This window comes from Ambystoma mexicanum, chromosome 6p (genome assembly GCF_040938575.1).
Source record: "Ambystoma mexicanum isolate Mex_15411 chromosome 6p, UKY_AmexF1_1, whole genome shotgun sequence".
NCBI lineage: Eukaryota > Metazoa > Chordata > Amphibia > Caudata > Ambystomatidae > Ambystoma > Ambystoma mexicanum.
The window spans coordinates 18705611-18726204 of NC_090935.1; the positions used below are offsets into that span (position 1 = coordinate 18705611).

At 49.3% G+C, this 20594-nt stretch overlaps 1 protein-coding gene across 3 annotated transcripts in view; it reads left to right on the forward strand.

Annotated features, from left to right (window-relative positions):
* Positions 1 to 20594, forward strand: part of LOC138511141 (zinc finger protein 268-like) — a 123548-nt gene that overhangs the window by 12980 nt on the left and 89974 nt on the right. For all 3 annotated transcript variants that reach the window (XM_069626631.1, XM_069626633.1, XM_069626632.1), the window contains exon 2: positions 6856 to 6932. The gene's annotated coding sequence lies outside the window, so the exon portion shown is untranslated. The remainder of the gene's footprint in view (positions 1 to 6855; positions 6933 to 20594) is intronic.

Here is a 20594-nt window from a genome sequence, read left to right on the forward strand (position 1 = left end):
GGCCTCTGACGGGATGGCCATAGAGAAGTTCAAAGGGAGAATAACCTACTCCCTCCTGAGGGACTTCTCTATAAGCAAAGAGAAGGCATGGCAGTAGAAGGTCCCACTTCTTCTTAAGGGGTTCCTCTAAAGCACCTATCATGCTCTTCATAGTTCTGTTAAATCTTTCTACCAACCCGTTTGTCTGAGGGTGGTAGGCGGTTGAGAACTTGTAGGTGACTCCGCAGGTTTTCCACATGGCTTTCATGTAGTTGGACATAAAATTTGACCCCCTGTCAGAGATCACCTCCTTAGGAAACCCAACCCTGGTAAAGATACCAAGGAGGGCCTTAGCCACAGCCTGAGCTGTAACAGTCCTCATAGGAATTGCCTCAGGGTACCTAGTAGCATGGTCTACTACAACAAGGATAAACCTGTTGCCTGAGGAGGTTGGGGGATCAAGGGGACCAACAATGTCAATCCCTACCCTCTCAAATGGGACTCCCACAACTGGGAGAGGCACTAAACGTGCCTCATTCTTGGAACAACCTTACCAGAAGCCTGGCAGGTATGGCAGCTCCTGCAATATCTATCTACTTCAGCCCCCATCTTTGGCCAATAAAAGTAGAGGGAGAGCCTTTCCTTGGTCTTCTTGAAACTCAAGTGACCAGCCAAAGGAATCTCGTGGGCTAGTTGCAAGAACTGTTGTCTGTTCTCTTGGGGCACTACCAGGCGTTGGTAGGCTCCAGGTTCAGATTCGGTGGGTTCACTGTAGAAGAGGCCATCTTCCCAGTGTAACCTATACTTCCCAGACTCTTGCCCATCAGCCTGAGAAGCTGCCTGCTGGCGAAGACCCTCCAGAGTTGGACATTCTCTTTGTCCCTTACGGAAAGCTGTCCTGCTGGGTCCACCTTCTGCCAGTAAAGACTGCAGCTCAGGATGGTCAGCCGGGTCCAGGTCTCCAATAAGTTCTGGGCCTCCTACTAGCTCTTCTTCAGAGTCTAGTTCAACCAAACAGGGTTGTACCTCCCTCTCAGCCTCAGCTGGAGGTGGAGTTACAGGTGTAACTTTGGACAACCTCAGGGAAGTCCTTGTTGGAAGCACTGGAGTGCTTGCTGTAGGCTTTTTCCTAGGGGTCTTGGGTTGCCCCTTTGCTCCTGATCTGGTAGTTACTGCAGTAAGTTGCTCCAGTGGGAGAGGAGTGATTTCTGTCATCATCTCCTGAGATAAACCTCGCAGGGTTTTCTCTCTTGCAGGTTTTGTGAGCTCCTGTAACCTTCTACTAGGAGGTCTGGGGGTATGTGACACAACTCCGAGAGCTTTCAGGTCATTTCCCAACAGAACCCTTCCTGGCACTTCACATTGTATACTGACAGGTATCTTTACAGCCATATCATTACACTGGATGAGAACTGGTAACTGGGGACACATCTGCACAGGCCCTCCAGCTAACTTGGTGAGGCATTTGGGTGCCTTAGCAACATCCTCTGCCTTTAAAAATGATTCATCCACCACAGTTATGCTGGCCCTAGTGTCCCTGATGGCAGGAGTCTCCTGACCATTCACGTGGACACTGTCCTTATAATACTCTTTAGTATTATCTGGGATAGAATTTTATATACATCTAAATTCTGTTGTTCCCACAACCCCAGAGAGACTAAAGAAACACTGGCTGAGACTCCAGTGGGTTCATCAGCCAGTAGTAGAAAGTTTCCACTTGCCATAGTGACTTCCTCCTCTGGAGCGAAGGCTAAGGAGACAAGCTGGACCCCTGAAGGTTTACCCTTACATCTGGGATCTCCTTTCACATGGTCAGTAGTCTTACAAACATAACAGGCCCCAAAGGTCCTTTGGAATGGAGGCTTGTTCTGACCTCCTTCTGGTTTAGCACCAGAAGGTATACTATTCTGCTGTGGTTTCCCAGGTGGCTTACCCTTATGGTTTTGTTTGGGGCCCTCTTTGGAATTAGAATTATTAGAATTCTCTTTGGAGTCTTTCTTAGGCTGTCTTCCCTCATCCTTCTTCTGAGTTACCCCCAAATCCTTGTGAGTAGCCCTGTTGGCAACCCACAAGTCGGCAGCCTTAGCTAGTTTCCTAGGATCTAATTCCTGTGAATCAGCCAAGTGCTGTCTGAGCTCAGGAGAGCAGGCATCATAAATTGACTCCATCATTACAAGATTTCTCATTCCTTCATAAGTGTTCACTTTGTAACCCTTAATCCATCCCTCTAAGTTTTTCAACCCTTCACACACCCAGGTAGCCCAAGGGGTACCATCATGCTTTTTGAGGCTCCTAAACCTCTTAAGATACTGGGAAGGGGTCTTCCCAAACCTAGCTATCAAAGCTAGTTTCACACATTCATACTCTTTCCTATCCTCCTCCCCCAACTCCATTACCGCATCAGTTGCAACAGGGGGAAGCCTAGAGAACAACCAGGTGAGTAACTCATTACCTGTGATGTTCTGGAGCCCATGATTATATTCAAACTGAGACAACCAATCCAACACATCCAATTTAGGTTCATACATACCAATCAATTCCTTAGGCATCCGGGGTCTTTTAGGACTGGTACTTCTAGAGGAGCCAGAGAGAGAAGCATTCTCAACAGACAATTTCTTCATTTCTAGCTCATGCTTGAGCTCCATTTCCCTTAGTTCTTGTTGTTTGTGTTCTGTTTGAGCACTAATTCTTCTATGCTCTAATTCTAGTTTCATTTTCTCTAGTTCAAAGTATTGAGGGTTAAATGTAGGACCTGGTAAAGGTCCAGTAGCTACAGCTGGTAGAGCAGACAGAGGCCTAGAGGGAACATCTACAACAGTTTCATCCTCCTCTTCTGGTTCTGACCCAAGATCATCCATACTTTGTTCAATATCATTGCTGTTCACTACATTTGCTGGAGTGATAGGTTCCTCTGAACCATCATCCAGACTTTGGTTTTCTAACAACCTTTCTATTAGCTCCATTTTCTTTCCTTTAGTCATGAGATTCTTATGCTTACAGAGAAGTCTTAGACAATCAGCAGTTTTTGTAGCAAGGGACTCTTGACTATAACTTTCCATAGTAGACAGGTTAAAAATGACTTTTTCTTTCTTGTGCTTAAGCTTTGTGGTTAGTTGCACTAAGGTATCTCAAAAGTACTCTAAAGTGTATACTCAATACAAATCCCACCGCTGTACACAAGTGTTAGGCAGAAACCTGTGCAGTTCCCTCTGGGACCACTGCAAAAGATTTAAGACTACAGGTGTTGGCAGTAAACCCACTTGGTAGCAGTCTGCACCACACAGATTCACTGTGGTAGCTGTGGCTGAGCAGTCAGACTTCCCTCAAGAAGAGTTAGACAGTATACAGAGGATACACAATAGATACAGAGGCACAGTAGCACAAGCAAACACTGACCAGAGCTAGGTGTAAAAGTATAAACTTATTTATTAAAGGCACACTCATAAATTACACTAGCACAGAAAAAGGTAAGAAAGTCAAAACACAGTTACTATTACTCATATGTACATCCCTAGTTTACTTGTTGGACAATTCTAAGTTAACACCACTTATTTCCAACCAGAGGTGAGCGCTTAACGTTAGATGGTACTCCAATCAAGTTATTAAAAAAGGGAGGGAAAAGGCAGAAATAAAGCGAGCAGTAAGGTAAAACACTTTTCACATAAGGTTAGAAAAGGCAGTCAATTGTGGAACAAGGAGAATTAGTTCGGGGCCCGCTTTAGAGGGAGCCAGGCGAAAATATGCCCAAGATCACACAATGTCACAAGTCTTTGCAGTTGAGTAGAAAAGGTTTTACTACGTTCAGAAAAGTTTAGTTAGGGTGTCCCAGGCCTATCCAGGTTCGAGACCCGAGGGCTAAATCTACCCCGTACAATCGGTGGCAAGGGAGGCCGGGCGGAACACAGTACCTTGTGGAAAGGATCCTCCAGCGGTGGTAGTCGTCCCTGGTAGTGGGTGTAAGTCGCGGCGTCATCCAGAGGAAGAGGTGATCTCGACGTGGAGGAAAGCTGAAGGTCGTTGCACTACCAGGGATGAGGCCAGCCGTGGAGTTTTCCGCACACAAAGGATTTTACCCCTCTTTCGCGGTTGAGGTAAAAAGTGGTATCCCGGTTGCCGGGGTGCTTGGCACAGGCAAGGCGGCCACGAGATGCTTCGGGACGGCGAAAAGAAGGCAGCAACTGGTTGTCCCCACCAGTTAAGGGAAGAAGACTCTCCGGCGGGAGATCTCCTCTGTCGTCGGGAAAAGTGGTGAGACGGTTCCGCAGGGCTCCACCGGTGGTGTCGTCTTGGCAGGTCGGCTCGGCTTCTCCCTCTTCGGCTTCTTAGGTCCTGTGGCGACTTCTGAAGAACCAGTCCCAAAAACCCTGTTTTTATGCAGCAAACCCCCATTCATACAGCCTAGCTGTCACTCAAACATGCTAAGTGGTGAGCGGGGTGGATCACCACTTGGGCCAATCACACTAGAGTGCGACATGAGTTGGCAAGGCAACTCAGTCCAGGGTGCCTAAACCCCCTCCCACACCCCCTGTGGTACCCAGACAGGATGGCACCACTGTGGAGGGCTTCTGTGCAGAAGCCTGCCAAAAGTGGAACAAAGGCTCGACTCGGGTTCAGAGTTACTGAAGTGAACCTAGACGCCATTTTGGCGGCGAGTTCCGGCAAAAAATCCCAACCGGTGAATTTATATTAAATAAATAAACCGGCGGTATCTTTAACATTGCACCAAAAAGTGGTGCATAAAAACCAATGGGAAATCCCATTGGGAAATATTCCGGTGGAATATTTCCGTGGTATCCACTGCCACCAGCCAGAACTCGGCGAGAGGGGGACGGGACAGTACCCCCCTCGACAACAGACCCAGGGGCAATCTAATTGCCCCTACCAGTACTTCCAGAGTAAGATGGTTTGTACTGGTTAAGTTCCTAAGTTAAGACTAGTAAAGTCAATGGTGACTTTACAGACCCAGGGAGACAGTAGTCAGTCCCAGGGTGTGGAGTCTATGTTTGGGGGTCTCTATGACACCCCTGTGTTACTGCACTGAGGGTGCTGTGTAACACACATTCAAAAACAAATGATGGCCTATGGGGAAAATTACCCCCTAGCCCAAAAGCACATAGTAAGTCACAGAAAACACTCTCAAGTCATGTCCAAGAGTGAGGGTAAAAGAGTCTCACTCTTGGCAGGAGAAAAAAATAAACCCCAAAAATCCAGCAAAGCTGCTGGGGGGCTCACTAGGTTAGGAAATTCAGCCTAAACAGAGAATTCTCCCTAACAGTGGGAACTCTTTGAGCTCACTTTACTCAAGCTTTCCCATCAAACTTGCCACTCAAAGTTCCTGCCAGTGTTCTGAGAGTTAATGAATTCATTGGAGTTGTAAACCCGCTACTAGTGTAATAAACATGTTTTGCCAGGTCTGCCTTCAGTCACTCAGTTCATAAACACTATGCATGTCCTTCACTGAAATCCTGTTGAAAACAAGCATTGGCAACGCCAACCGTTTTGGTTTGTGTATAAGAATGAGACATTTGCTAGACACTGCTATTAGATGCCCAGGTACCTTCCCCATCTTGCACCTGCTACCATCAATGGGTAGTTAATACAACTACGGCAGTGCCTGGCAAGTGTCGTTCCCATGTCTACACAAATGCCCCAATGGTTGGCATTGCCAATCCTTGTATTTCTTTGTAAAGCATCTCCTGAATGGCATGGTGGCATGTTTGTAAGCATTGCCACTTTGGGAGGGTGAGTGTAGGGGTGCTCTCTCAGTGCAAAGTTTCACAGCTTAGTCCTTCATCTCTCTTCACCGTAAAGAAATGTTTGGTTGTTAATACTCGCTAGAGTGCAGGTACTCTTCTTTAGCATGGACAGGCAGAAGTACTACAAGTTGTCAAAAATAATTGCAAGAACTCATAGGGCCTCATTACACGGATGGCGGTAAGGATTTACCGGTACCAGTAAAATACCGGTACCGGTAAATCCTTACCGCCTTACTACGAGGTCCCTTTGCGGGTTGGGGGATTTAACGCCTGCTTTTTGCAGGGACCTCGGAGCTAATTACGGCACCGCAAAATTGCGGTTCCGTAATTAGCGCTTTCCCCATTCCCATTATGCCCTATGGGGCAGAAATGGGAATGGGGAAGGGCAATGGTGGAAGGGGGATTTACCGCCCCTCCAACCTTGGAATGGGGTGTTAAATCCTCTTTCCACCAAGGCGGTGCCGGTATTTTACCGGCATGAGGCATGGCGCTAATAGCGCCATGGCTCACCGCCTACCGTGTAATGAGGCCCAATGTATTATTTACTTAAAGTACTACACTTCATGCAGTAGATCCACACTCCCGCCATCGCCCCACCACAGATGCGCTGCAGCAGATCTACCCGGGAGGATAGCTCAGGGGTAGTGCATTTGCCTTGGAAGCAAGAAAATGCAGAGCTATACAGGTTCAATCCTGGCCCAGCGCTTCGAGCCTAGTCTCCATTAGTAAGCGCGTGTGTTATAATAGATGAATGACCCCTTCTCCTTAGCTGCCGTTTCTGTCATTGCCATCCAGGCATGTCGTCGCTACCGCTCTACATCCTCCTCTGTCACTCACTCTGCTTTTAGATGATGGATGGTTAGTGCTGCAGCTCCCCTGCTGTCTACCCTACTGCCACTCCCCATTCACCCCCCTGACCCTGGTCTCTGCTGAGCGCTTCCTTCACTGCTGTCATCACACATTCCCTGAACCCCCCCCTCACTCCCCCTCCAATTCACTCCCAATTGTGCAAAGTATCTGTGGGGACATAGTAATTGTTAAAACGATTTTTGTTATGATTAGTGGAGGGACACACAAAGTTTGCACACTACTAACTTTTGATGTTTTGATGTTTGTCTAGGTTCGCCATATAGCGCCAACCTGTCACTGTACAGCCACTTCTGAGAGCTGAAACCCTGGAAGCATGCAGCAATGAAGGTATGCATCTCCACTCCTCACTGAAACCATAACTGTTCTTGGGGGGGGTGTTTTCTGTAGGCGTCCCCTAGAAGGAAGGCTCTATTCAGCATGTACTGTACAAATGTGATGTAATGTTTGACTAATACAGTCACTTTTCAGCATTATGTAAATTGTGAACTGAGCTGCACATTTTGCTTAATTGGGAACATCTGAGTGTATGACTCAGTACTGTAGATAATGAACAGTGTAGATCAGCATGTTCTAAAAAAATGTACTTCTGTTCCCGTCATCCAAGCATATGCTCCTGTGTCACTAACAACATTAACTGAATTCTGTCCCGTTTATAGCACATGTCAAGCCTTTACTGTTGCTGGTAAGTAAGGGCTGGTCTAGTAAAGGAAACCTGCTGCTCCAGTTTCTGTGTTGGGGAAGTAGAGGACATGGCCTGGTAAAGGAAACCTGCTGCTCCAGTTTCTGTGTTGGGGAAGTTAAGGACATGGACTGGTAAAGGAAACCTGCTGCTCGAGTTTCTGTGTTAAGGGAAGTAAAGGACATGGGGCCTCATTCCGAGGTTGGAGGTAACCATGGAGTAAATAGCTCCATGGTTGGCAACCATGGAGCTATTTACTCCATGGAAATCCGGCATGGTGAATGGAGTAATTACCGGTCCATTCCAAGGTTGGAGGGACCGGTAATTCCCCATTCACCATACCGGTTCCCCATCCCCATTCCTGCCCCCATAGGGCTCAATGGGAATGGGGAAGGAGTAAATTACGGCACCGTAAATGACGGTGCCGTAATTTACTCCAAGGTCCCTTTGCGGGTTGGAATTTTAACGCCTGCTAAAAGCAGGCGTTAAATGCCAACCCGCAAAAGGGAACTCAGAATATGGTGGTAAGTGTTAACGGTCACCGTTGCCATTAACGGTGACCGTTAACCCTTACCTCCAACCTCGGAATGAGGCCCATGGACTGGTAAAGGGAACCTGCTGCTCGAGTTTCTGTGTTAGGGAAGTAAAGGACATGGGCATTAGGTCTCCGGCGCTAAACCATGGTGCTATAGCACCATGGTCGATGCCGGAGTCCGCCATGGCGGAATGGGGAATTACCACCCCATTCCAAGGTTGGTGGGGCGGTAATTCCCCATGTCGCCATGGCCCTTCCCCATTCCCATTTTTGCCCCATAGGGCTCAATGGGAATGGGGAAGGCAGCAATTACGGTACCGCAAATTGTGGTACCGTAATTGCCATCAAGGTCCCTTTGCGGGTCCCTACTTTAACGGCTGGTGTAGACCAGCTCGTTAAGGTCGGGTCCCGCAAAGGGACCTCGTAATCAGGCGCTGATGGGTTAACGGCGCCGCAGCCTTTTACGGCGCCGTTAAACACTTTGCGCCTGGGTCGTAATGAGGCCCATGGACGGCAAAGGAAACCTGCTGCTTGAGTTTCTGTGTTAGGGAAGTAAAGGACATGGACTGGCAAAGGAAACCTGCTGCTCGAGTTTCTGTGTTCGGGAAGTAAAGGAACATGGTGTTTGTACACAATAAATATCTTTATAGTTCAGTTCACAAGATGAGGCACTGCCGCATATTCATGCAGTAATGCACTTTTCTTGCAGCTTTTTTGCCTCGTATCTCCTGATGAAGACGTTGTCTACTACACACTCTACGTCGAAACCGGTTGAGCTTACCCCTTAGGGTTATGATCTATACAAACATTCTTTTTTCCAGATCTACCCTTGCGATAGATTGTTCTGAACGAGTTCTATTGCTGTATAGCTTTTAAATATTAAAATAGTTAGATGGGAGATGTTGAATATGTGTTACACTCCCAACTGGTAATCAATGTAAACTAATTTTGCCATTTTTAGCCATTGTTGGTTGGTTGAATGTCACTATGTATGATGTATGATGTATGGTTTGAATGCTGCACTACGAATGTCTGTTGAGATGGATTAATTTTAGCTTAGTAATTTGTCCACCTATGTTGCCGTGTTATGTAATTTATTGATGCTTTTGTAAGTAATATGTAATTAATTTACCTGTCCAAATGCTTGTATCATAGTAAATAAAATATTTTTGATACACCTTTTCAAGCAACACTGTTTTGCTCTCTGGACACTTTTTCAGTTTCTTATCGGGAAGTAAATTAAACCTGCTGCTTGAGTTTCTGTGTTAAGGAAAGTAAAGGACATGGGGGGGTCATTATGACCCTGGTGTTAAGGGTTTAACGGCGCCGTAAAAGGTGTCGGCGCCGTTAAACCCTTAACGCCTCATTACGAGGTCCCTTTGCGGGACCCGACCTTAACGGCTGGTTTTACCAGCCGTTAAAGTAGGGTGCCGCAAAGGGGCCTCGGTGCTAATTACGGTACCGCAATTAGCGGTACCGTACTTAGCGCCTTCCCCAGTCCAATTGAGCCCTATGGGGCGAAAATGGAGAAGGGCCATGGTGAAATGGGGAAATACCGCCCCGCCAACCTTGGAATGGGGCGGTATTTCCCCATTCCACCACGGCGGACTTGTTACAACACCGGCACCAACCATGGTGCTAATAGCGCCATGGTTTAGTGCCGGGGTTGTAATGAGGGCCATGGACTGGTAAAGGAAACCTGCTGCTCGAGTTTCTGTGTTAGGGAAGTAAAGGACATTGGGCCTCATTACGACCCAGGCGGAGGACTATGGTGCTATTAGCACCATGGTCGATGCCGGAGTCCGCCATGGTGGAATGGGGAATTACCACCCCATCCCCATTGTCCTCCTAATGGTAGATTGGGGAGAGAGGAGAGCAGGGAGTCGAAGAGGCTGATGGAAGGCAGTCCTTCTACTGGTAGATTGGGGAGGGTGGAGAGCAGGGAGTCGAAGAGGCTTATGGAAGGTAGTCTTCATTCTACTGGTAGATTGGGGATGGAGGAGAGCAGGCAGTCGGCCAGGTCTGGGGTTACTATGACCCTCTTCCATAGCGCGACGTGGATTGGTGGTCTGGTATTAGCCATGGGTAGAGGGTGGGTGGATAATAGGAACTAGAAAGGGATACGTGGTCCACCCATGAGTGGTCATAGGGAGAATGTGAAGATAAGGTCAGTGGAACTGAAGATCGCATCTAGAGTATGTCCTGCTGTATGAGTGGCATCTGTTAACTGCCGAGTCAAGTAGAGGGCTTCCAGGTTGTTTGAATGGTCGTGGCACGGGGTTGGCAGGGGCATCAAACCATATGTTGAAGTCTCCTAGTAGGGGTGGGAGATCAGGATGGCTCTGAGGGAGTTGCTTAGGGTGTTAGCGAAACGTCTGTTGTTGCTGGGGGGGCAGGGTTTCGGAGGGTCTGTAGATGAGCAGGAAGCTGTGAGTGAGCGAGGGGTTCATGGTGAATTTTACAATGGAGTGATTCTGTCTGCACTGCATACCTGTGCCACAGAGTATGAGAGATACATTAGGTTTGTAGGGGATGGCAATTCTGTCGTATTGGGGGAAAGCCTTGCGTTGAATGGGTGGGAAATCTGTGATGAACAGGATTTCTAGGCTTTCAGAGGCGATGAAGTGGAATTTGCTGTGCCTGGGGTTGATGAGAATGCATGTGAGTGGAAAGGAATGGTGGTGATGGTTGGCCCTTCGGGCTGCGGGCCGGGAGGGTTGGACTGGGAAGGTGGTGGAGGGGATCCCCCGTTGGAGGCCTTGTAGGGGAGTGTGAGAGTGTGGCCAGTTGTTTCTGGTATGACGGCGGGTGAAGGATCGAGCATTCTTAGTGTCTGTGGAATGAGAGTTTGTGATGTGTTAGGGGGAGGGAGAGTGTGAGAAGGAGTTTCAGGTGGGGTCCCAAAGGAGGGAATGGGTGTGCTGTTGAGGGTGCAGGGTGGTGAATGGGTTCAATGAGAGATGGAGCCAGAGAGCGAGAAGGGCAGTATGGGGTTTGAGATGACGTTGGGTTGCTGATTTCCCTGTGTATGTTGAGGTGGCTGGGTGGGGAGGCGACTTATGTATTAAAGGATTTGTTGAAGAGGAATTTCACTGGATTGAGCAAGATGTGGACAAAGGAATTGAGGGCAGGGGGCGAGCGTAGGGATGGGGCAGGCAAGGAGAGGCTGAAGAAATAAGTGTGTGTGTGTCTGTGTCTGTGTCTGTGTCGAGGAGGGTGTGGTGGTTGGAGGGAATATTCAGCTAGTTCCAATACAGGGGAATATTCAGCTAGATGCAATGCAGGGCTATATTCAAATATTCATATAGATTCAATGAAAACCTGGGTATCACTGGTCAGGCTCTGGCGTGGCTGACCTCTTTCCGTTCAAATCGACCCTCCCAGGTCCAACTGGGGTCCTTCCTCTCCGACATCTTTTTTCTCCACCTGTGGTGTCCCCCAGGGATCTAATCTCTCTCCCTGGCTGTTCAACCAGTATCTGGCACTCCTTGCCCACCGCATCGCCGCTCTCTGCCCTAATTTCCAGTGCTATGCGGACGATACCCAGCTCATTTTCGGGCTACCCTCAGCCTCCCCCTCTCCTTCCCTCATCTCTGACTGTCTGTCTGCTATCCAAGAATGGTGTGCCGCCAATGACCTCTGCCTTAATGCCAGTAAGACTGAGATTCTACTCATCGGTACTCCCACTCCCTCCTTCCCTGCAGCTCTCTGGCCTGCCTCCCTTGGCCCCCTCCCTGCTCCTACCTGCAAGGCAAAAAACCTTGGGGTCATCTTCGACTCCACACTCTCCTTCTCTCCTCATATTTCTGAAGTCGCCAAGAGGTCACACTACCAGCTGCACCTCCTCAGAGGTATTCTTCCCTTCCTCTCCTTCCCCCAGAAGCTCACTGTCTCCCGAGCCCTGGTTCTCTCGAAGCTGGATTACTGTAACAGCCTCTATCTTAATCTGCCTGCCTCCACTCTCCGCCCTCTGCAACTCATCCAGAACAGAACTGCGAGACTTGTCCTTGGCCTCAAGCCCAGGGACCGTATCTCTCCAGGACTGAAATCTCTACACTGGCTCCCAGTGGCTGCGAGGATAAAGTTCAAAACCCTCTGCATTGTCCACAAGGCCTTCTGGGGCCTGGGGCCTGGGTCCTAAATACCTTCAACTCTCTCTTCCCAAATATCTTCCTTCCCGAGTCCTTCGCTCATCCGCCTCCAACTCCCTCAGGGTCAGCCGCTTCTCGAAGCAACGAGCTGGGGGTAGATCTCTCTCCGCGGCAGGGGCCTCCCTCTGGAACAGCCTTCCTGCCTCCCTGAAACTTGAGGAGAACCATCTCCGGTTCCGGAAGCACCTCAAAACCTTCTGCTTTCTCTCTCCCTCTCCCCTGCTGAACAGCTAATATTCTTCACTAAAACTGCACTGATCCTGCAACTGGACCACTCTTAACGGCCTCGGTCCTGGGCCCAGCCACTCTCCACTTGCACTGATGCCCTGGAACCCCTCTGCACTGCGGGACTGTGTCTGTATCCCTACAGCCCCCCCTTCCCCAGCACTTGTTCTGCACTTACCTTGCACTTGCCACCAGCTGGCCCTATTTATTTATTACTTTACGCCACTTACCTTGTACTGCACTTCCCCCCCTCCCCTTCCCCTTGCACTTTTCCCCCTCCCCCACCCGTGCACTTGCGCGATCTGAATGACACCTGGCCTAGTAGGATCGTTGTCTGTCTCCCCTTGTTCCTCCCCTCCCTGCCTCGTCGCGCCTTGAAACACCTGTGTATAGGCGCGTTACAAATACCATATCATATCATATCATATATCATATCATATCATATCATATCAATGCAGGGCTAGGCTCACTGTTCAGCTAGATGCAATACAGGGCTATGTTCAAATGTTCTACAGTGTAGGGGCTGCAAGGCAGGAGTCACTAATTGCAGAGCTGGCTGTTGAAGCCAGTGATCGACTCTCACCTTAATGTAGTTGCAGAAAACGTTCAGAGGGCCTGGCCTCACTAGGATGAAAAGTGCAAACAGGTAGAGGGACGGGGAAAGTAAAGAAGCGGTGAGGAGACCAAAATCGCAGGGAGTGCCCAAAGATCTCTAAACTCCACTGCTCCTTACTATAACGTGTGGTGCCTTCCAGGCGTTGCTTCAGATAATAGGGAACATGTGGGGGGGGGTGGTGTACACATTTCTGGCTGCAGTACACCAGGGTGTGAGGAGGGGATGGTGTACACATTTCTGGTTGCAGTACACCAGGGTGTGGGGAGGGGATGGTGTACATATGACTGGCTGCAGTCCACCAGGGTGTCGGGAGGGGATGGTGTACATATGACTGGCTGCAGTACACCAGAGTGTGGGGAGGGGATGGTGTACATATGACTGGCTGCAGTACACAAGGGTGTGGGGGAGGGGGTGGTGTACATGCACACATGTCTGGCTGCAGTCCACGAGGGTGTGGGGAGGGGATGGTGTACATATGACTGGCTGCAGTCCACCAGGGTGTGGGGAGGGGATGGTGTACATATGACTGGCTGCAGTCCACCAGGGTGTGGAGAGGAGATGGTGTACATATGACTGGCTGCAGTCCACAAGGGTGTGGTGAGGGGATGGTGTACATATGACTGGCTGCAGTACACAAGGGTGTGGGGGGGGGAGTGGTGTACATATGACTGGCTGCAGTCACCAGGGTGTGGGGAGGGGATGGTGTTCATATGACTGGCTACAGTCCACCAGAGTGTGGGGAGGGGATGGTGTACATATGACTGGCTGCAGTCACCAGGGTGTGGGGAGGGGATGGTGTTCATATGACTGGCTACAGTCCACCAGGATGTGGGTAGGGGATGGTGTACATATGACTGGCTACAGTCTACCAGGTTGTGGGGAGGGGATGGTGTACATATGACTGGCTGAAGTCCACGAGGGTGTGGAGAGGGGATGGTGTACATATGACTGGCTGCAGTCCACCAGGGTGTCGGGAGGGGATGGTGTACATATGACTGGCTGCAGTACACCAGAGTGTGGGGAGGGGATGGTGTACATATGACTGGCTGCAGTACACAAGGGTGTGGGGGAGGGGGTGGTGTACATGCACACATGTCTGGCTGCAGTCCACCAGGGTGTGGGGAGGGGATGGTGTACATATGACTGGCTGCAGTCACCGGGGTGTGGGGAGGGGATGGTGTTCATGTGACTGGCTACAGTCCACCAGGGTGTGGGGTAGGGGATGGTGTACATATGACTGGCTACATTCCACCAGGATGTGGGTAGGGGATGGTGTACATATGACTGGCTACAGTCTACCAGGTTGTGGGGAGGGGATGGTGTACATATGACTGGCTGAAGTCCACGAGGGTGTGGAGAGGGGATGGTGTACATATGACTGGCTGCAGTCTACCAGGTTGTGGGGAGGAGATGGTGTTCATGTGACTGGCTACAGTCCACCAGGGTGTGGGTAGGGGATGGTGTACATATGACTGGTACAGTCTACCAGGGTGTGGGGAGGGGATGGTGTTCATGTGACTGGCTGCAGTACACCAGAGTGTGGGGAGGGGATGGTGTACATATGACTGGCTGCAGTACACAAGGGTGTGGGGGAGGGGGTGGTGTACATGCACACATATCTGGCTGCAGTCCACCAGGGTGTGGGGAGGGGATGGTGTACATATGACTGGCTGCAGTCACCAGGGTGTGGGGAGGGGATGGTGTTCATGTGACTGGCTACAGTCCACCAGGGTGTGGGGTAGGGGATGGTGTACATATGACTGGCTGCAGTCACCAGGGTGTGGGGAGGGGATGGTGTTCATATGACTGGCTACAGTCCACCAGGGTGTGGGGTAGGGGATGGTGTACATATGACTGGCTACAGTCTACCAGGGTGTGGGGAGGGGATGGTGTTCATGTGACTGGCTACAGTCCACCAGGGTGTGGGGTAGGGGATGGTGTACATATGACTGGCTACAGTCTACCAGGGTGTGGGGAGGGGATGGTGTACATATGACTGGCTACAGTCTACCAGGTTGTGGGGAGGGGATGGTGTACATATGACTGGCTGCAGTCACCAGGGTGTGGGGAGGGGATGGTGTTCATGTGACTGGCTACAGTCCACCAGGGTGTGGGGTAGGGGATGGTGTACATATGACTGGCTGCAGTCACCAGGGTGTGGGGAGGGGATGGTGTTCATATGACTGGCTACAGTCCACCAGGTTGTGGGGAGGAGATGGTGTTCATGTGACTGGCTACAGTCCACCAGGGTGTGGGTAGGGGATGGTGTACATATGACTGGCTACAGTCTACCAGGGTGTGGGGAGGGGATGGTGTTCATGTGACTGGCTACAGTCTACCAGGGTGTGGGGAGGGGATGGTGTTCATGTGACTGGCTACAGTCCACCAGGGTGTGGGTAGGGGATGGTGTACATATGACTGGCTGCAGTCTACCAGGTTGTGGGGAGGGGATGGTGTACATATGACTGGCTGAAGTCCACGAGGGTGTGGAGAGGGGATGGTGTACATATGACTGGCTGCAGTCTACCAGGTTGTGGGGAGGAGATGGTGCACATATGACAGAACCCTGGCATCATGAGTGGCACCTGGAAATTGGGTACAGCAGTGTCTAATGAGATCCGCATTGCATGTCATCTGAATTTCCATGTAATGATATGGTTTCCGGTTCTGATATGCCGTCTTTACCGCCTCATTGGCACGGGGGAGTGAGGGGCGGCACTAATGTCACGTGTACAATCCGGTGCTGCAATGATATTGGGGAACAGAGCAATGGCATATAAACATACTTTAGCAGCGTGCACGTGCCTGGGTGGTGGGCCGGGAGATGTGCTGATGATGGGCATTCCTCATGAGCGCATCCAAGAATGTTGGCTGGGACACCCCATGCAGAGTGGAATCTGCCAGTCACCCAGAAGTGTAGCATGGACACCAGCTTTACTAAAGGTGGTATGGCAGTTCTGATGGCGATGATGTTCTGGAGATCAGCATCAAGCAGGGTCAGCATGTCTGAAACGGTATGCTGGTCCAAGCGATAGTGTGACTAATTGTTTGCCAGTCAGTGTTGAAGGGGATGCAGGTGTCAATCTGGAAAAATGAATACCCGTCATTTGAATGATAGACGTAACTTGATGGCTGTGGGCCAACCGTTTTATGCACCGAATTATAGAAATATAGACTATAATGACCAACAAGCGGCCATTTTAAACATAGCAGAATCACCATTTTGCTTGTTAACCATTGCTCATTGCTTTCTGTCTAAAAACTGCTTTGCAGCTTGCAATTCTTGCAAATTCTGCTTACTCTGCTCAACGGTTAACATTGTTGTCTGAATATGAAAGGACAAGGTCGCGGGACTGAAGAGTTTGCTGAAACATCTCATGAGTAGCTCAGAGAGGAATGCCCACGCTCCCTCTCTGTAGCCTTGGGAGGAAGCTGCAGGGCATTTAATCACTTCACAGCTGCCAGCCAGTCTCGTACGATGGTAGAATATGTTAGAATAATACAGTTAAAGGCTTGAATTATGCTTCTCTTATGGCCCCCCTTCGCAAAACCCTTTAGAACGTGTCGGCTCCCAGGACACGTATAGTACCTCATAGATAGCAAAGCTTGGAATGTGGCTCTTCCCCCGTGTACAGATTGCTTCCAAGAACAGAACCACCGTGTTCTAAAAGATGGCTCCGCACTTTCTAAATTGCACATTGTTACTAGAATATACATCGAAAGCATTATAATCGTCATACTCGTCGGATATGTCCATCGTCATCCCGAGTTCAAAGGAACTTAATACAGAGGGGTGTTGAACATGACTTTGCTGATTGTATGATCTGCATTTTGTATATATGTAACTGATGTACGTAATTCGCTCTCTTGCGTCCCTCGAGGCCTAGGAAACTCACGTCGCGGGGCGTGAGATCAGAATTGGCCAATTGATACTATCTTTTGCTTGCAATAAACCCTAGCATTGGGAATTTGAAACCTCGTGTCTGGCGCATCTTTTCGTGTATGGTCATTGCCTTGTTCCCATAGCACGAGGGACCCCTAGGGTCTCCTTTCAAGATGGCGTCCGAATAGGGACCCTCCCCCACTTGCCCCATCGTATACTTTGTAACAGAGTAAAGGTAGGAAGGAGGCGTCAAGGTTGAGTATAAAAAAATCATGGCCGAGAGTTTTTCCAGGTGGTACAAAGCATTTGCCGGTACCGGGATGGATAGGCGATAAACAAAGATTGCAGGTATGGGTAGGGGAAACAATGCGATGGATGTCGCACAAAAGACAGTCAGTAAAAGAAGTAAGTGAAATATGTAATGGGTACCCATTGGAGATGAGAAAGGAAGCGATGCAAACTATAGTAGGGGTGTTACTGCAGCAGGTCATTGGATACAATAGAGGTAGAGGTAATGCACAAGGCCGGGGACATTTGAATAATATGCATGGGGTGTCATTGGGATTAAATCAATGTGCGTACTGTAAGGAAGAAGGACACTGGCGAGCGCAATGCCCGCACCTACAGAATAGAGGTGGGTTTGGTCAGAGAAGGCCTCCTAGAGGACATCAGGGGTCGAACGGCCCAAGCAGAAGTAACATGCAGCAGCAGCAGGGATATACTAATGGAGGTACTCAAACCCAATTATATGGCCAAAACCAAGCCCAACATAACCAGACATTGAACCAAAGTGTTTCGAACCAAAATCAGGGCGAGCAGGGTCAACAGAGAAATGATCAGAGTGGAGGACATCGAGGGAGAAATGGGAATATTTTTGATACACAACCAAACACGTATTATAGCAGTAGCGGTGACTACACATCGGATGATGTGTTATTTTCGCGATAGGACAGCCCACGACAGGAGTCGGAACCAGTGTCTATTCCCGTGAATCAGAGAGGACCCTACGTAGAAATGAGAGTCGGGAATAAGGAGCACTGTTTCCTTGTAGATACAGGGCACAGAAGTGTTCAATAGACCACCACTTAGTTCCGGAGATACCACTGTCGGGGCAGAAGAATGTTTCTGTAGGGTTATCAGGTACACCAGTAATTAACCCCATGTCCGAAGCTGTCCCAATTACAATAGGACCATTTATGGAGCAGTGTCCATTTCTTTTGACAGAGAATTGTGGAGAGAACTTGCTAGGATTAAATTTGTTGAGAAAATTGGGGGCAGTCATACATTGTACGGCAGACAGGGTGTTCCTCACGATGCACCAGTGACGGAATTCATGTCAAAAGAGTTGCCAGAAGAGTTAAGTGGAGTACCAACCTGTCTGTGGGCAATGCATGATAATGATATAGGATGCTTGAAAATAGAGCCAGCAAAAATAACTTTGAAAGAAGGTGTAACATTAACACAAATTCCCCAGTATAAAATTTCTGTTGAAGGTGAGAAGGGATTGAAAAGCATTGTTACTGACCTAGTGAGATTGGGGGTGGTTGAGGAAATTGCAGGGAGCACGTGCAACAGCCCGATTCTTCCAGTCTACAAGAAAGGAGGCAATGAAGTACCCTATCGTTTCATAATTGATCTGCGCGCATTAAACAAAGTGGTAGACCCACAATTCCCTTTGGTCCCAGATGTCACAACAATACTGACAATGATACCGGCCACTGAAGAATACTTTGGTGTAGTTGATTTGAAGAACGCATTCTTTAGCATCCCAGTGGATAAAAGCAGTAGATATCTGTTCGCGTACACTCTAGGAGGTCGATCATTCACACGCATTCCACAAGGATATACAGAAAGCCCGAGCATTTACAGCAGAGCGCTAAAAGAGCAGCTAGACATGCTAGAACTACCCGAAGGTTGCGTACTCTTGCAGTACATAGATGACTTGTTAATAGCTGCTGACCCGAAAGAGATCTGCAAAGAAAGTACTGTATTACTCTTGACACATTTAGCGACCCATGGTCATAAGGCAAGTTTGAAGAAATTCCAGTATAATCAAAAGGAGGTGTCTTATTTGGGATACCTACTTTCGAAAGAAGGGATATGATATGATATGATATGGTATTTGTAACGCGCCTATACACAGGTGTTTCAAGGCGCGACGAGGCAGGGAGGGGAGGAACAAGGGGAGACAGACAACGATCCTACTAGGCCAGGTGTCATTCAGACCGCGCAAGTGCAGGGGTGGGGGAGGGGGAAAAGTGCAAGGGGATGGGGGGGAAGTGCAGTACAAGGTAAGTGGCGTAAAGTAAAGTAATAAATAAATATGGCCAGCAGGTGGCAAGTGCAAGGTAAGTGCAGATCAAGTGCTGGGGAGGGGGAGGGGCTGTAGGGATACAGAGACAGTCCCGCAGTGCAGAGGGGTTCCAGGGCATCAGTGCAAGTGGAGAGTGGATGGGCCCAGGACCGAGGCCGTTTAGAGAGGTCCAGTTGCAGGATCAGTGCAGTTTCAGTGAAGAATATTGGCTGTTCAGCAGGGGAGAGGGAGAGAGAAAGCAGAAGCAAAGAGGAAGGTTTTGAGGTGCTTCCGGAACCGGAGATGGTTCTCCTCGAGTTTCAGGGAGGCAGGAAGGCTGTTCCAGAGGGAGGCCCCTGCCGCGGAGAGAGATCTACCCCCAGCTTGTTGCTTCGAGAAGCGGCTGACCCTGAGGGAGTTGGAGGCGGATGAGCGAAGGGCTCGGGAAGGAAGATATTTGGGAAGAGAGAGTTGAAGGTATTTAGGACCCAGGCCCCAGAAGGCCTTGTGGACAATGCAGAGGGTTTTGAACTTTATCCTCGCAGCCACTGGGAGACAGTGTAGAGATTTCAGTCCTGGAGAGATACGATCCCTGGGCTTGAGGCCAAGGACAAGTCTCGCAGTACTGTTCTGGATGAGTTAAGATAGAGGCTGTTACAGTAATCCAGCTTCGAGAGAACCAGGGCTCGGGAGACAGTGAGCTTCTGGGGGAAGGAGAGGAAGGGAAGAATACCTCTGAGGAGGTGCAGCTGGTAGTGTGACCTCTTGGCGACGTCAGAAATATGAGGAGAGAAGGAGAGTGTGGAGTCGAAGATGACCCCAAGGTTTTTTTCCTTGCAGGTAGGAGCAGGGAGGGGGCCAATGGAGGCAGGACAGAGAGCTGCAGGGAAGGAGGGAGTGGGAGTACCGATGAGTAGAATCTCAGTCTTACTGGCATTAAGGCAGAGGTCATTGGCGGCACACCATTCTTGGATAGCAGACAGACAGTCAGAGATGAGGGAAGGAGAGGGGGAGGCTGAGGGTAGCCTGAAAATGGAGAAGATTAATACCAGAATGCATAAAATGTATTTCTAGTATGCCTATTCCAATAACTCAAAAAGGAGTGAGAGCTGTAATAGGCATGGCCTCTTATTGTCGGCAGTGGATCAGTAATTTTGCGTTGATTGTGAAGCCGATGATAAAATTAACTAAAAAGGATGCAGAGATGCCTTTACAGTGGGATGAGGAATGTCAGAAAGCGTTTGAGCAATTGAAAGCTGCATTGTGTGCTGCGCCAGTTTTAGGCACTCCTAACTATAAAAAGATCTTCAGACTATTTGTGAGCGAGAGTGAAGGATGTGCATTGGCGGTTTTGTCACAGGAACAAGGTGGAAGAAATAGGCCGTGCGGCTATTTTTCTTGCGTGTTGGACCCTGTAGCGCGCACACTACCACGATGTTTGCGATCCGTCGCAGCGGCTGTTGCGTCAGTGAAACAAACGGAAGGAATGGTATTGGGGCACACTTTAATTCTGATGGTGCCACATGCAATAGACGTTCTATTAAATAGGACGCAGACGCAACACCTCACCTCAGCTAGACTGACAAGATATGAGCTCATCTTGTTTG